Here is an 18,225-nt window from a genome sequence, read left to right as displayed (position 1 = left end):
CATCTCTCCGTTGAATAGACCAGGAAACTGAGGTACTGGTCAAACAGTTAAAAGGAGGCAAGGCAAGGATTCTGAATCAGACAGTCTGATGTCAGAAGCTGTACTCTTAACCACTAAGTTCCTCTCTTCCCTATCCTTTGAGGGGAAGGACCGTGCATCCTGCCAAGGTCACACTGGTGATTTTAATCCAGCCAAGGCCTTCACTGTTAGTGGTTTAGCATTCTATATATACCTGAATCCATTTCCTAGGGCTGCTGTATAAAAGTACCACAACCTGGGTGGCTTAAACAACAGATGTTTATTGTCTCACAGTAGTGGAGGACAGAAGTCTGAAATCAAGGTGTTAGCAGGGCTATGCTCTCTTTGAAGATGCTAGGGAATAATCTCTTCCATGACCGTCTCCTAGCCTTCGGTTTATAGAAACATTACTCTGGTCCTGTATCTTCACGTGGGATTTTTTCCTATGTGTCTTCACACTGTCTTCCTTCTGTGTGTGCCTGTCTCTGTATCCAAATTCCCCCCCTTTTATAAGGACTCCGGTCATACTGGATTTGGGCTTACCCTAATGACCTCATTTTAACTAGATCACCCCTGTAAAAAATCCTATTTCTAAATAAGGTCACATTCTGGGTTATTTGGGGGTAAGATTTCAACATATCTCTCTAGGGAGATCACGATTCAACCCTTGGCGATACTGAAGAAGTTGGATGCTTACCAAGACCAATGCAATAGGGCCCAAGATGATTTTCCAGTTTCATTTCCTGCCACCTGCCTCCCACCCCCAAGCAGCAATCTAGCTCACCAGCTACACAGCCCTGTTCCCTTTGGAACACACTGTAGTCTTTCAGTCTTTCATGCCTCTTTGCCCTGCTCATGTTGGAATAGCTTTCCTCACCTGATGTATCTGAGAAGTCTCTGCTCATTCTTCAAGGACCAAGGGTTCATGCCTCTCCCACCTGGAAGTTGCTACAGCACCCACTCTTATACATCTTGCATTTAGTTGTATTCCTTTTCTGTGGTTCCCAGTGTGATCCTCTCCTTGCTTATTGGTGTCCCTCCAACAGCGCGTAAGCTCCCCTGGGCCAGGATCTGTGCCTCAGACACAGCTGTGTCCCAGAGTTTCTATATACAATGCCCAGTCCATGCAGTGGTCTCAATGCTATTTCTCTCATGAATGAATATCATAGTCTTACTTCTTCTGAAATTCACATGCTCAGTTTCACTAACTGTCAAGTAAGAGTTAAAAGTCTAAAGTTATTATGCGATCCTATGGTTTCTTCTGAATCTCCAGAGAATATCTATTTTATGTAATGTTGGATACCAATCTCCCAATCTATAACTTATCTTTTCATTTTTATGTTTTTTAAATAATAGAGTTTATTTTCTCCTTAATATTTTGTGCCATTTGTGTCTGGTTTATGAAATCCTTCCCTAAAGCCATGGATAAAACCACCATTTTTTTTTCTTCTAATAGTCTAAGGGTTTTTCTTCTAATATTTAGGTCTTTTTTTTTTTTTTTGCAGTACATGGGCCTCTCACTGTTGTGGAGTCCAGGCTCCGGATACACAGGCTCAGCGGCCATGGCTCACGGGCACAGCCACTCCGCGGCATGTGGGATCCTCCCGGACCGGGGCACGAACCTGTGTCCCCTGCATCGGCAGGCGGACTCTCAACCACTGCGCCACCAGGGGAGCCCTAATATTTAGGTCTTTAAGCCATTAGAATTATTTTTTATGCACATGGTGTGAGGTAGGGATCTCACCTTTTTCCCAAATTGATAACCCGTCATTCCAGCACCATCTGTTGAAAAGCAACAATGGAATTTTTGCTTTTTTAGATTCCAGGGACCCTTGAGAGTTAATATTTGATTGATTCACTTATAGCTTATGTGCTTCTCCATTCTGTTCTAGACACATCATGAATCTTGTAAACTTGGAGATAATCTTCCCCAGCATCATGGAGGGTCAAAAGACTTAATTAAAAGTTAGAGGATATAGAACCCCAAGTCTTTATTTAATATGCTGACCATAATTACATAAAGATTTGTATAAATTCTGGCATGATAAGAACTTTATGTGCCTCTGTTTTATTATAGTTAAACTTTAAAATTATCAGAAAGAGATGAGTGCTTTAATGAGTTCAAAGACATCAATGCCAGAGCAGTTGGCTACTTAGAGCCACAGTGGAAGGGAAAATGCTGGGATCACTTCAGAGAAGGATTCGGGAACACATGCAGATGATGAGCTTCTGCCTAGAACCGTTTTTAGCTCTTTCTATAGTCAGGATAAGTGGTTAGAATTTTTTTTTTTTTTTGTGGTATGCGGGCCTCTCGCTCTTGTGGCCTCTCCCGTTGTGGAGCACAGGCTCCGGACGTGCAGGCTCAGTGGCCACGGCTCACAGGCTCAGCTGCTCCATGGCATGTGGGATCTTCGTGGACCGGGGCACGATCCCGCGTCCCCTGCATCGGCAGGTGGACTCTCAACCACTGCGCCACCAGGGAAGCCCCAGAAAAACTTTTAAAGTGAGAGGGCCTTGGGTTTATCCCTGGGAAAACCAAGAAAAGAGTGAGAAAGGAATTCTCAGTCCTATTTTTCAGACACAACTGGGGATAACAGAAACCCAACAGACCTCAAGTAGCTTAGTGAGGAGAATAGAAGCAAGTAAGCTGGATCCACAGGCTGGTGGGGACAAAGGAAAGGCCATATGGGGAAGACACCCTGGGGATCAATCAAGGAAAACAATAATGATATAACCATAACAACTGCTACTAGTATCACTGACTCCATACCTAGTCAAATCTGGGCACTGTGCTAGGTGCTTGATATTTCTCTCAGATTGTTATGCTATCCAGAGTATAAATAAGGAAGTGAGGTTCTGGGGTGATAAGTGACTTGCAGGGGTCACTCAGTCAAGGTTATACGTGGTACTCAGACCTAGGGTTCTGAACAGGACCATCTATCATCATGGTGTATGTCAGGCTATTCCTGGCACATGGCAGGTCTTCACTAAACACTTGTTGAATTTTGCTAGAGGAAGAAAATAATCAAGTAAGTGATATTCAGAGTATTTCTGAAGCCTTGAAAAAATGTCCCTGTGGACCTGGGGCCCTTTATACTTGTGACGCAAACCTACTCTTGTTACTTTCTACATGTTTCTTGTAACCTCACCAAATTGATTGTCAGCATAGCTGAGTGGACAGGGACCAGGCTCCCACGTCAGCCACACCCGGCTAGAATCCCAGCTTCACCACCTATTAGCTATGGAGGATGTGGGCGAGTTCCTTAACTTTGCTGACCCTCATTTCTCCATCTGTAAAACAGAGCCTGCGAGGCCTTCCTCAGGGGGTTGCCACGAAGACTAATGATAAAGGCATGTGAAATGTGTGGCAACCAGCAGGCTTCCTAGGACAGATGGCAGTTCTTCCTATTAGTGGGGTGGCCACCTCACTGCTGGTGTCACTTCCTGGTGCCTGGGAGTTGATGGGAGGACACGCTTTCCCATGTAGATCAAATGACCACTTTGGTTGATTATAGGGTTTGCTGTGTGTGTTTGTTTTACACAGCCTCTCAACACTTGCCCTCTTGGCTGCAACAGCAGTGAGTCTGGGGAGAGTGAACAGAAGGTGGGAAGAAGCAGGAAGGCCAGATGCCTCCAGGGACAAAGAACGACCTGGATGTCTCCCCACCCAGGTTTCCAGGTAGAGGTGACCAGCCCAGCATATGGCAGCCAGCTGGGGGCATTATTCATCCCCGGGTCCTGAGTCTACGTAAGGGAATGAATGGGGGCTGGCTGGAAGAGTGTTCTCTGAAAAGTAATTCCTGGAACTACACAAGAGATGCACTTTGAAAAGCTTTGTCAGCACTTCCAAGTCTGGTATTCCAAGTAACACCAATACCAGCATGAGTGACAGCTGAGGTCAACAGTGAGTCACTGAGGACATTGCCTGCTGGCTCGCAAATGCTTTCTCCTTCCTCATGGCCACCCTTCCCACTGGTGCATTGTCCTAATTCCCCTCTCCTTTCCTATGAAGAAGGAAATCTCATGGATAATTTTTTAACACCCATGTCGTACAAGGAGCTGGACTACAGGTTCACATAATGCTGGTATCGCTTCAACCGTCACTAAGTAATACAAAGAGCTCATGTTTACTGAGCACTTACAATGTGCCAGGCACTGGACTAGGAGCTGTGTATATATATCATTTTCTTTCAATACTCAACAAACTTCTCAGCTAGTGACCATTATTATAGTCTTCGTTTTAAAGGTGAGGATATTGAGACTTAGCTTTTTAAAGACACAAGGGTAGAAAGTGAGGAAGCCAGGACTGGCACATAGGCCTAACCTGAGATTCTTAGCACTGTGACAATTGCAAGAACCATTGGGGAAGAGTGGTATTATTTTCACTTTGAAGTCGAGGAGATGGAAATGCAGAGAGGTGAAATGGCAAGGGACGAGCAAAACCATCAAGATCAAGTGTTTTCAGGTTGGAGAAGCCTGGATTCTAGTCCAGGTGTGAAGACTCCTTTCCAACGTTGTGATGGTGACCAAGTCCCTTCATCTCTCTGCAGAATGAGGTAGGTGAGTGTTGGCAAAATTTGAGTGACCTCGTATGCACATTGAGTGACATCATACACATGCAGGCCTGGCATGTTGTAATGTTCAGTAAACAGTGACAGAGGACAGTGTTTATTCTGATATCTGAGTTCACAAGGACAGGGCTGGTTGCTGATAATGCCTGTGCTCTTTCTACAATGCAACTTTGCCTCAACTGATTCTTTAATGGCCAGCATGTGGACCAACTCATTCTAGTGTTGGAGTGTCACCTGTTTTTGCAGTCTCCCATTCACTCTCTCCCATGACTGTGCACTTTGGATATTTCAAAGGGAGTTGGAACGGGATGTGGAGATCTTTGGGCCCCTATAAGGCACTCAGTAGCATACAGAGTGATTGAGTGATTAAGGAAAGATCCCTTCTTCCTGTGGGCTCCATGCCAGGGCAACAGTTTTGCAAGAGGAGAGGCTGGATTTCACCCACCATCTGCCTTCAGCCAGGAGGCTGTGTAAACCATCGAACATAGCATCCTTGAGTCTCCCCAAGACCAATTTAAGGAGCAGGAAACTGAAGACTAGATAGTAATGTAGTATGGTCATCCAGTATGTACCAGGTAGAGGAGAGCATGACAAACTTTGACTATCAGTCACTGTGCTACCACCCCCCTGCCCTGCTCATTGGGTAATGAGTGTCCATGGCCCAGGCACAGCACAAGTGCCAGCTGCCGCCTGCTGCTGTGCCCAAGACTCACAGGTATCAGAGAAAAAGCCAGAATGAAACAGAGCAAGACCCTATGGTCCTTGTCCCCCATGTCCTCAGCCTGCCTGTTGTCTGTGGAAGAACTTTAGCCAAAGAATAAGTTTAATCAGAGAAGTGTGAAAATGAAGAAACAAAGGAAAACAGTCCAACAAGAGTAAATAATAATAGTTTAGTCATTAAGGGAAGCCAAGGACATTTAGTTCTTCTTCAAGGGCTATAGATCATATTCTGAGCCATATCCTTTAAGCTGTCTTGTAGATAGTGGAACACGCTCCTCCCCCCACCAAGGTGAAAGAAATTAACTACCTTATGACCAGACTGTAGCCATGACAAAAGCTGTCACAATTCAGAGAACTGGCCTCAAAGAAATGGGAACAAATTGACTCTGGAACTGAAGATTAACTGTACTGAAACCATCAAGATGACACTGATCAGAGCACCGCATGACCAATTTCAAGATGACTGTCAGAGATGACAGGGATGTTTCTGCATGTAACCCCCACACTTCACATATAAAAGGGAATCTTGCCCCCTGATTGTCAGTGGGGGGGAGTTGGCCTTTGGACAGGAGTCCGCCCTCCCTACCTGTTGCTGGCCTCCAAAATAAAGCAAACTTTCCTTTCCACCAACCTGGCTTCTTTATTGGCTTTTGAGAGTCAAGCAGCTGTACCCCCACTTTCAGTAACAAGAAGACCCACTCTATTGCTAAAAAGCACTGGGGCCTTCTTTAAATTAGTCCATATCTGTAAAATGGGATTACTAATATTTCCCTTGAAGTCTTATCCTGAAACAAACATGAAAAAAATGTGCACGAATGCTCCCAATCCTATATTGTTGTGGGAGTAGCTCTGAGCTTCCAGAAGGGAATAGTCCAAGCCTTGTGAGCTGATGAGCAAATAAGAAAGGTTCTAAGACTTCATTGAGACCTTGGGACTCTTGTTTGTTGAGCTTTATGAGCCCAGAATGCCTGCATCTCCAGGGCTGCTGTTGAACCTGGCTCACTGAAAAGGCTCCAAAATATGAGGAATGAGGAATGAATGAATGAAAATTGTATCACACTCTCAAGGTCACAGAGCACAGGAGGAGCAGACATGGGCAGCAAGTTCATCTTCAGTAGACCACAAAACTGAAATCATTCTACTGTTCACGCTGCCGCCTCTGGTCAGAGTAGCAAATGCTAACTCTTGGGAGAATCCCACAGCCTCTACTTGGGTAAGGTGGGCTGGGTGGGGTCTATTTCCAGGTTTTCACTCTAGTATGTTTGTTCTTGTGCTCTGGTTAACTTCTGCCATAGCTGGGAGGATGCTCAGAGATTTCCCTATCAAAGCACTGAGTTTTATGATTTTCCACCCCTTTCTGGAATTATTCTGCTACTGGCTTGGATTGGCCCAACTGTTGCCTTCTGAGCATGGGAAATGGAGTGTTGAATCATCATCTTCCCTGCTGATTTTCCCAGAATCACAGACTGGTCTTGTAGCTCTGAGCCCTACACCAGAAAGACCACCCATCTCTCTTTCAAAAAAGCAAATCATCTTTTCTTAACAAACCAAAATGACAGCCTCTTTGCTCCCACAACTAGCATTTCCCGAGAGTTCATGTATTCCAAAGTTATTTGAGCAATTAGCCTTTGAAGTTCGGCTTCCACCTTGGACCATCAGAATTATTTCTTGGAAAAGTGATTAGCACTGAAACACTCCATGAAAATTGACATCTGAGGATGGTTGTCGCATTATGCCAAGTGCCCATAGATTCACCTCCAAACACCTTGTGATTGCACCAGCACTATTATCCCTCAGCTACATCTCTTCTTTGGAACTTATTACTTAAATAAAAAAAGGAAATTGTTTCTGAGAAGTGTAGCAGTGAGGAAAGAGAGCTGACATCTCTGAGGAGCCAGGTCTCTGAATTCCAAGGCTACAGCTCACTTTCTTGCCTAATGCTGGAAGCTCTCCATTGGCCAACCATCAATTTGTGCGAACTAAGTCACAATTTACATCAAGCACAGTCTCCTCACAGGGTGTTATTTATTGAGCTGGGTACCACAGCGAGGAGGGCAGGAGCTCCTGAGTAATTAGAATCCTGTCCTCGCTGGGAGCGCACAATAGTTTCCTGTTATCTCCGCCTTCTAATGGGTTTGCAATGGCGCTATCTCTGCTTCCATAAATAACGTGCTCCATGTAAATAAGGAGTCATTAAAAACGGGGCAGCACCCACACATCATTTCATAAACATGAGGGAGGTACTTAGGAAGAGGCTCATCAATAAACAGGCTGTGCTCTGCATTACAAAACTGAAGCTGTTCTCGAGAGACAGTGCACACTGCCTTTTGTATCTTAAATCATTCCATTAACACTTACTCTGCGTTGGCTGCTGTAGGTATTGGTCAGGGTGGTTTGAGCATGGCCTCTGGAGGCAGATGGACCTGGATGCAGAGCTCCAATTCTGATTCTCGGAATCTGTGAAATCTTGGGCAAATCACCCTGCCTGTCCAAGTCTTGACTTCTTCCTCTGGACCATGGAGATAGCAGAGTCTACTGGATTTGTATGTCAGAATTTGTGAATGAGTTGGGTTAGATTGGGTGCAGGCAGGAAGCAACTTTATTCTTTCACATCATGTCCTTGCCTTCATGTTCCATCCTTGTCTTTGAATTGTTAAAATGGCGAGTCCAGTCTCATGGCATTTCTTGTCCATTTAAAGCTTTATCTCATCCCCAGCTTGGACCAGATGGGCTCCAATGCCAGCACTGGAGAAGGAGTAACACCTTCTTCTCCTGCTCTTCCTCCGTCTCTGGTCTTCCAGTGGAGGAGTCACATTAGAGGGTAGGGACAGAGGAGACATCAGTGCCAATCATGTCTTTTGTGCTTGGCACAGTTGCTTGGACACTGACATTTGAATCCAAAGGCCATTCTTTCTTCTGAGATGCTTTTGTGGGTTCCTCAAAGACCCTCCCCTTGGGGACTCCATTGGCGGTTTTCTGATGAGGGTGATATCCTCTCTAGTGGGTCTTTCATAAGTCCTTTCAGCCATCAGCATGTAAGTGGTCTGTTTAACTTCTAGAGGCTGATATCCTCTCACCATTTTAGGACATTCTCCTGGGCAGCCCAAAGCAGAATCTTTCTATTGGCAACTCTAGTTGCTACCAGGGGTGGCTGGAAAAAAAAGCTTACTTGAAGGCTGTTACCTGACTTTCTTCCGCCATCCTAAACTATTCCAGTCTTCTACATTTAGACTTTTATATGTAAGAGATAATGGTCCCTATGACTTCCAAATCCAGGGAACACATATCACATTCCCCTAATTATTCTCCTGATACTTTCTTCAGTTGCTAAAGGTGATGGGAAAGCAGCATGCCAGCAACTCATTGCAAAGAGACTTTTACTGTCTGTTCTTCCTTTCCTAAGAAATCCAGTGAATTCTTAGCCTACTAGAGGTAGTTGATGGGCTCACAATGGCAGAACCAGATTGTGGATAATTTATCAAATTGTTCGTTGATGTTTGGTCTGGTCCCATGTGTTCTGGTCATTTGAGGCCCCTATTTCTGTCAATATGGTTTGGGTTTTCATGGGATTAGCCACTAGAATCATTACCCACAGACTTTTCTTTTGGCTGTGCCGTGGGGCTTGCTGAATCTCAGTTCTCCGACCGGGGATTGAACCCAGGCCATGGCAGTGAAAGCCCAGAATCCTAACCACCAGGGAACTCCCGGGACAGTGGATACTTTAGAATGTGAAGGCGTGTGTCACTGTTTTTCTTGGCCTTGGAGCTCAACTGAAAAACAGATAATAGGAAATGTCCCTTATTCTATTGACTGTGATGAGGATTGCCTAAGAGTCTGTCCTAAGTGTTTGGCAATGATCCATACTAAGATGTCAGTGAAGTTTTGCTCTCAGTATTGTACACTGTCAAGCACCAGATGATACATCACACTTATTATTTATGGGTACTATTCTAAATGCTCTACATGTTACAACAGCTCTATGAGAAAGCTGGTAGGTGGACCCAGGAGTGTAGCTCCAGAGAACAGGCACTTACTCACCTTCCTATATGCCTGGAGATACAAGTAAAGGCAGATCTTTCATCTTCCAAACAGTGTTTATACAAGCAAAATTTATTCCTTGAAACTCACCATGACTTCATCTGAATCCAAGCCCCTTTTCACTTGCTTGTTCCTTGTTTCTAACTAGTAGTAGGCTTCTGCCCCTAAGGATGCTACAGACTCTTGACTAACTCTTTTTGTTGTAGTCAGACCTTTATTCATGTAAAAGCTGCTTGAGTTCCTCAGATCAATCCCAAACTTCTTATACCATCTTGGTATTGATGCTAAGTTGAACCTTTAGACTTTCTCAACTGAGTTGTTTGGTCCATCTTGTCTATCGGCTCATCCCATCTCTGAGCTGCTATTTCCTCCTGGTTTCTGTTGTGTTGGCTCCAACTACCCTTAATCACAGTGTGGCACTGGCACTCCTGGCATAAGCTCATTTCTTGTCCTGGTGGTGAGACCTAGGAATTCCCTGGCTCCCTCTTGACCCTCCCTGGCTTTGACCCACACTGCCTCTCCATCCCACACACGTGCTTCCCCACCCAGTCTCCACTGCATTGCCCTGTCCCATTTGATTCATAACCCTTACCTCTCCATGAGCTTGTGTTTTTGTTTGTTGCTTTTCTTCCTCTCTAGAACACTAATGTGTGTGGTGTGAAGCTAATCTAGAAAAACAGGTCGCTACCCTCAGCTATCTTACTGTCTAATTGAGGAGAGTAAAGGTCAAGGGCAAGAAGTTTGTATCTGCTCACTCTGTAACTTCTCCCAAGGCACAGCCCCTTTCCGAGCCTCTCGTTTTCTACCTCTCCCATGGGAGGCGGGACCACATGATTAAAGAGGCTATTCTCGCTTTCAAGATCTTTGACTCTGGAATTGCGGCTGCCCTTAATGTTCCAGGAAGAACAGACAAGTCCAATTTGAGATACTTGAATCTGATTAATGCGGGAACAGTTAACATGGGGATGAAGGCATACCCCAGCCCCTTCTTCTCTTTCCCCTCCAGGCAGCTTTTATGTTTCTGGGCTTTTATCCCATTATCCCAGCCTGACTTTATTAGTACCACCTGGAGAGGAGCCTGCTCCCCACCAGACACTGCAGGAAATGCAGAGACTCAGCTCGCCATTTTTTGTCAGCCTTAGCTCTCTGTTTACACACTTCTGGACCCTGCCTCTCCCTCTCCCCTGGTGATCTGAGAAGGAAATCTCTGGCCCTGGTCTGTGTCTGAGGGAAGGAAGATTTGTTGAAGCCACTTGAAAACTCAGTCCAGTTTCTGGATTTTTTTTTTTAGCCCAGATGAACCAGGTTGGAGTTTTCAAAATGGCTGTATTTTGTCCAGAGAACAAGCATAAAGAAAACAGATAAGACATATAAACACTGCTATATTTAAAATAGGTAACCAACAAGGACTTCTGTATAGCACAGGGAACTCTGCTCAGTATTCTGTATATGTTTAACTCACTTTGCTATACACCTGAAGCTAACACAACATTGTAAATCAACTATATTCTAATACAGAATTTAAAAAAAAAAAACAAAAGATTGAAAGGCAGGAGAAGTCTGGCTGACCTAGTCCAGGTGGCTGATGGCTATCTTCTAATACCCTCTGAGAACTTTTAGACTTTACTTGTTCTCTACCCCATCAGGCAAGAGCCTGGATTCCTTCTAGACTTCAAACATGGTGTCCCCTCTCTCTCTCTCCTGAGGGTCATCATAGGCATTCTCTTTGCCAAACACTTGGCCTCCAATTTATGTACAAAAGGCAGATTATCTTCAGTGGTCATATCCTCCAGGCAATTTCTCCAGACCTCTTAAACTTGGGTGAGGTGCCCAGCTCTTCATTCATACCACACCCCATAATCATGCGAGATACTGAACTTGCAGTGATGAAATTCAGCACATCCCCTACATTTTGGTGGATTCTACTCTCTGTGTACAAGAAGAGAGAGGACAAGGCAACAGGCAGGTAAAATACGGGGTAATAAGGGCAATGCTAGAGGAGACCCAAAGAGCTCTGGGAGCTCAGGGCTAGGGTGCTACCCACAGGCAAAGGGAAAGCCTCCCCAGAGAAAAAGCCTGAAGGGTGAGTAGAAGGAAGAAAGATTCTAAGGAAAGAGAACTGCATGTGCAAAAGCTTTATGGTAAGAAGAAATAGAGCGTAGGATCCAGGGCTATATTACAAAAGGACTTATGAAGTATTTTAAAGTTTAGATTTTCCCAGAGGGTAATGAGAAATATACTAAACATTTCTAAAGAGGAGTGAAAGACACAAGGTTGTTCCCTGGGTTCTACTTACCTAACCACAATCCATAAAATCCATCTGCCTCCAGAATCCCAGGGCTATGGTTTGCCTTGGTCTAAAACAGTGGTTAGTCATAGAGATCCATTGAATATAATCGAGAGCCCGGAAATAAACCCTTACATGTGTGGTCACTTGATTTTCGACAAGGGCACCAAGACAATACAGTGGAGAAGGAAAAGTCTTTCCAACAGATGGTGTTGAGTATCCACATAACCAGCAACTAGATGTTCACGTGCAAGAGAAAGAAGTTGGACATCTACCTCATGCCACACACACACACACACACACACACACACACACACACACACACACTGAATAAAAAGCCCAAATATGAGAACTAAATCTATAAAACTCTTAAAAGAAAGCATAGGTGTAAATCTCCATTACTATATATCAGACAATAGTTCCTTAGACATGACACCAAAAACACAAGTGACAAAATAATAAAAAAATTAAAAAGGACACTAGAAAAATTTAAAAACATTGTGTACTACAAAGTGAAAATGAATAAAGTGAAAAGACTATCCACAGATGAAAGAAAATATTTGTAAATCATATATCTAGTAAAGGATTTACATCTAGAATATATTAAGAATTATTACACTCCAATAAAAAACAAATAAGCTAATTTGAAAATATGCAGAATATTTATAAAGAGACTTTTCCAAAGAAGATATAGAAAAGGACAATAAGCATATGAAAACATGTTCACTGTCATTGAAATCAAAACCATCAGTAGCCGTTCACGGCTCCAATCAAAGAGACAGACAGCAACATACAAGTGTTGGCAAGGATGTGGCAGCGATACTGGTGGAAATGTAAAATGGGGCAGCCGCTTTGGGAAACAGTCTGGTAGTTTCTCAAAAAGTTAAACATAGAGTTACCATGATTCTGCAATTCCACTCCTAGATATTCCAGAGTGAGATAAAGGACATACATCCACAAAAATGCTTGTACATGAATTTCAGCAGCATTATTCATAATAGCCAAGAAATGGAAACAAATATCCATCAGCTGGTGCCTGGATAAATAAAATATTGTACGTCCATACAATGGGATACTATTTGATAATAAAAAGAGGTGAAATACTGGTACATATTACAACATGGATGAACTTTTGAAACATTATGCTAAGTGAAAGAAGCTAGTCACACACGTGTATATATTATACAAAAATTTACACACATATATATAAAAGTAAGTATATAATGTTTAAGTATACATACATTATATAATGTCTATGCATGTATATAAAATATACATGTCTATATACTTATATATAATATACATATGTATGTAAGTAATAATATATATATGTAAGTATATAATATGATCCCATTGATATGAAATGTCTAGAATCGGCAAATTTCTAGAGACAGAAGGTAGATTAGTGGTTGTCTAGGGCAGGGGGAGGGGTGGAAATGGGGCAAAGAGGGAAATGGGAATTTACTGCTAATGAGTATGGGGAGAATTCTTTCAGTAAAGGGACAAAAATGTTCTAAAATTTGATTATAGTGACGGTTGCACAACCTTATGCGTATATACTAAAAAGACATTGAATTGTGTATTTTAAATGGGTGAATTGTATGGTATGTGTATCTATGTCAATAAGGCTGCTTTTAAAAAGGAATTTATTAAGTATCAAATTTAGACTTATTTAAGAAATGTCCAGGAAGAAATGAAATGTAGCACTTTATTAAATATCGGAATGGGGTAGAGGAAAAGGAAGAGAAACTATTTGTGGAGGTACCATGTTTCAAGCACACCTGGAGGATGGTGGTGCCAGGTACATAGACCAGAGTTGCTCCTCTACATCTCCTGTGACTGCATCTCATGCTTCTCTGCATCAGTGGTCAAAGTCATCCTCTGACCCATCCCATGTGAACAGGTCTCTTGAGCAACTTTTCTTCACAATCACATCAATGAGAGAGAGTCCCGGGAAGTCCCCACCAGGCCACTGTGTACCTGTAAGCAGCTTGCATATTGTACACCTCGGGAGCTCAGACACAACACAGTTCTAAAAGGCAGACCCTGAAGATGTATGCTGTCCAGACTGCCTGGCCGTTTGCCATGCCCCGGCCAACCTTCCATCCATGGACTGCTCACTCAGTGTATACTTGATCTTCTGGGCTTCTCATGATGGAGGGATTTCGCTCAGGCCTCAAACCAGAAAAAAAAAAAAAAAAGTTTTTCTTGAAGAACTGGTCTGTTCTTAGCTGATGACCTTTCTGAACATTTAATTAACTGTGTTAGCTTTGACTCCTCAGATGCCTTGGGGTGAAATTTGCAATTTTCTTTGAGTAATTTTCGAAAATTTTGGGACAGTGGTTCTCAAACCTTAGTGTGAATTACCTGAAGATGAAAACATGCAAATATGCTGTTTGCATATCTTCCCTTAAATATGATCATTTAATAGGTCTAGGGAGGGGTCAGGGATCTGCATTGTAGTCAGACCATAGGTGGCTCAGACACAGATGGTAAACCGACAGTATTTTAGAGACATCTCCCTATGCCCTTTTATATTTTCATTCTCCTTAGTTTCATCTTACTTTCACCAGTTCATCAACTAGGAACTAAAATTTGCGTGGCATACTACAGTTTTCCAAATGTTTTCACATGTATGATTTTCTTTGCTGTGACCCTCCTAACAGCTCCCTGAATTTTGTATTGGCGTTCTAATTGAACAGATGAAAAGGACTTTGATTCAGAAAAACAAAATAAAACGAAAACAACAACTCGTAGGAAAGCAAGTATTGACAAAAAAAAAAAGACAGCCTACAAACACTGCATGTGTGATATTTATAGTATGGGCATTAGTTTATAATGCTGTAAAGTAGGGGTACAGGCATTTGCAGAAATGGGTCAGGTTTCCATCTCAGAAGAGGACGTGATCTTTCTAAAATCTCACTCAAGGGAGAAGGCAGCTGATCTCAGCTCCTGTTTCAGAGCTGGAGCAGATCACTGAGGGTGGACCTCTCCGTCCATCTTCATCTCAGCCCAGGCCCAGCTTCTGAAACTGCATGGTTAGTCCCCTCCCCACCATCTGGGCTCCAACCAATCATTAGGGCGGTTGAATATTCACTGCCAACCATGCACTCTCTCCTGTGGTGAGAGGTCCTCCTCTCACCAGGGCCCTCTCATATCCAGGCCCTCTGGAGCTGCAGAGCTCAGAGACCCAGATGGTGTTTGGAAGAGGGAAGGCACGGAGAGGTGGTGGGTAGGTGTGGGGGGCATCAGTTAGGCTGGCACAGGATAGAATTGGTAGGAAGCAGGAAAGTTTGTGAGAAAAAGCTAGACCGCCTTGGGTCTAAATTTCAGCTTGGTTTCTCACTGGTTGTATTGTCTTATGGAATTTATTTACTATCTCTGGACCTTCAGGTTCCTCACCTATAAAATCACATTCCTGATACCCATATCTGAAGGTGGGTCCCTTTCAAGTGAGGAGTACATAAAACAAAGTGTGCAACATACCCAGGTGCATGAAGTCTCACGATAAGAAGGTGGATCATCTTTTCCCTCCCTGCCTTTGTCTCAGTGGTCTCGTGATGAGTGTATTAGTTTCGTATTGCTGCTGTAACAAGTTACCACAGCTTAGTGTCTTCAAATAACACAACAGCATGATCTTGTAGTCTAGACACTGGAAGTCCAAAATCAAAGCACCAGCAGGCTGGTGTTTCTTCCTACAGTTGTGAGGGAGAATCAGTTTACTTTCCTTTTCCACCTTCAAGAGGCCACCCATATTCTTTGACTTGTGGTCCCTTCCTCCAGTCTTCAAAGTGCATCACGCCATCCTCTGCTTTATTGTCACATCACTGTCTCTGACTCAGACCCTCCTTTAACCCTCTCATAAGAACCCTTGTCATTACATTAGGACCACCCAGGTAATCCAGGATAATCTTTCCATGTCAAGATCTTTAATTTAATAACATCTGCAAAGTCTCTTTTGTCATATAAGGTAACATATTCAAGGGTTCTGGGCATTAGGATGTAGACGTCTTTGGGGGTCATTGTTCAGCTTGCTATAATGAAAAAAGGACGTTCAAGAACTTGTCTCCATAAAAACATATCCTAAAAGCTATGGCTAAGGAAGACGATGGTGGTAAAAAAACATATTTTTTACAACAATTTGAGCCCCATTTAAGAGAAGATGTGAAGCCTCAGGGCACTTTAAGAGCTTCCTGCGTCCTCATAGGGTGTTCCAAATTAGAGCACACTCTGGTCTTTTCCTTCAAGCATTAACATATGAAAATCCCTTTGAAAACTTCTCTACCATTTGTTCTTCCGATCTTTGACTAACTCCTCCAGAGATGACAATCCCCAGGCTTCCTGTGGCCAGCTTTAAAGGAGAAAATCCTTTCCAGATAAGAATCGGGTCTCTCTGGATCTTCCATTGAGTCTCTACATTCTAACCCTAGACCTACAAAGAATGAAAACATAGCTCCATTCACCTTCAGAGCTGTTTTGCTCTGCCAGACAGAGAGTTTGTGTGAATTACCCCTTCCTGCTCATACTCTGGCCAAGAGTATACATCTCCACAATAAATATTCCCATTTTCTTAAGTATTAATTGTGTAAAATAGTTTTGAATTATCTTTTCATCTTGACTGCTTGTCTCTGAACATTTTTTCTAAGATTTCTAATTTTTCTGATTTCTTTACAATTAACAAATCTGATTGTAAAAATAATTCCCATTCATTTTCGAAAGTTGGGAAAATAAAGAAGAAAATTAGTTACTCATAAGGCCAGCACCCAGTGAGAACTACTAAGTATGCACACGCTTTCCCACCCTTGGGATGGACCTGGGAGTTAATCTAACTCCTCACACTGAGTTATTGTGTGATCTTGGACAATTCCTTTCTTTTCTCTGACCCTCACTTTATTCTTCTCTAAGATGCTTCCTTTAAATTTTTTGAAATCCCTGCTCTCCTTTCCATCTATAAATTTGTGAAAATCATTTGTTTCAAATGTTCACAGTGGACTGTGGCCAGGGCAGTCTCATTTCAGATGGCCCAACTTTAAGGGCATTTAAAATCCATCTGAATCTGAATCTGAATCCCGCTGGTCCGTCTCTTTTTACAGCTCCACAGTCCTAGGTGTCAAGGTCACCCCACTGGACAGATCTTGTCTTCAGCCTGCACTGATGTCCCGAATGGCCTCAGGGTTTATTTAATGCCTTGTATTTATTGCCACCTGCTTTCATTTCCCCAGAACTGTTCTGTGTTTATTAGATAGTTATGAGGAACAGAGAAGGAGTAGGGGTACAAAACTGGAACTGAGGGATATCTAAGGCCAGTTTTTTTATTGGGAGTAAACAGCTTGTTTGTGAGAAATTAGATTTTACAAAATCCTTTAATATATATCTCATTTGGAACTCATAATCACTCTTTGTTTTAGGTTTTATCCTTACATTTTAGAAAAGGAAACTAAACTTTCAAAGAGGTTTAGAAAGGTGAATTTTTTTTCGGTACGCGGGCCTCTCACTGTTGTGGCCTCTCCTGTTGCGGAGCACAGGCTCCGGACACGCAGGCTCAGTGACCATGGCTCATGGGCCCAGCCACTCCACGGCATGTGGGATCCTCCCGGACTGGGGCATAAACCCGTGTCCCCTGCATCGGCAGGCAGACTTTCAACCACTGTGCCACCAGGGAAGCCCTAGAAATGTGAATTTAAAACTTTTCAACCTCAGTCCATAGTAATAAACACATTTTACTATAACCTATACAAAAGTGTTTATGGAGAGTTAGACCAACAGACAGGTAGGCTAGATAGAGATAAATACATAGACAAGTGAAACAGAAGTTTTACAAAGGAAAATTTATAGATAATTTATAGATAAGTAGATAGATAGTTGGACAGATATGTAGATAGATGGAAAGGTGATAAATAGCTAGATAGATAGAAAGATAGTTGGATGAATAGATACATAGATACATAGATAGATCTGAAAAAATAGCTTCACAAAACTTTGCCCAGCAGCTTTGTTAGGATAATTAAATAATGGGGTGTTTTATATAAAACCTGTGAGCTCAATTGATCCTAGATCTTTGGATGCTCAAAGAACATTCTGGATGCAGCATATGGCTGTAGTGCAGTGCTCTGAGTCTGGGCCCCAATGTTTCTGAATTATTGGGACTGCACACATGAAGCAGAAACTTGTTTGGGGCAGAGGGTGTTTTCCTTGGTGGAACCACGTTGGAGAACCAGTCACAAGGCCAATTCCCCAACAAAAGTTTGTGTAGGGCAAGAGGAGATGTTACTTTGGGAAAAATCCAGAATCCTTGAAGTTATCCAAGAACTTAAGCTTCCCAGCAGGATACTGAAAGTCATTGGAGATATGTGAAAGGCAACCCTCCCAGGAATCCCAGAGGTTCTGGGTCCAGTTGAAGCCTGGCAACTGATGGAGCTGGCTCTTCAGAGGGAGGTGAAACCACTCCCCAGGGTGAACGTAGAGGGTCCCTGTGAGGACGCAAGTGACTGCTGGGTGGAAGGGGCAGTGATGATGCACCACTGCGTTTGAGGTACTTCTATTTTGGGCAGTGAATTCACCCTGTTCCTTTTGCTCTTTCAGTGAGATCTG

Source organism: Phocoena phocoena, chromosome 2 (assembly GCF_963924675.1).
Source record: "Phocoena phocoena chromosome 2, mPhoPho1.1, whole genome shotgun sequence".
Taxonomy (NCBI): domain Eukaryota; kingdom Metazoa; phylum Chordata; class Mammalia; order Artiodactyla; family Phocoenidae; genus Phocoena; species Phocoena phocoena.
The sequence above is the reverse complement of the archived record's forward strand: the minus strand, read 5'-3'. Positions refer to the sequence as shown.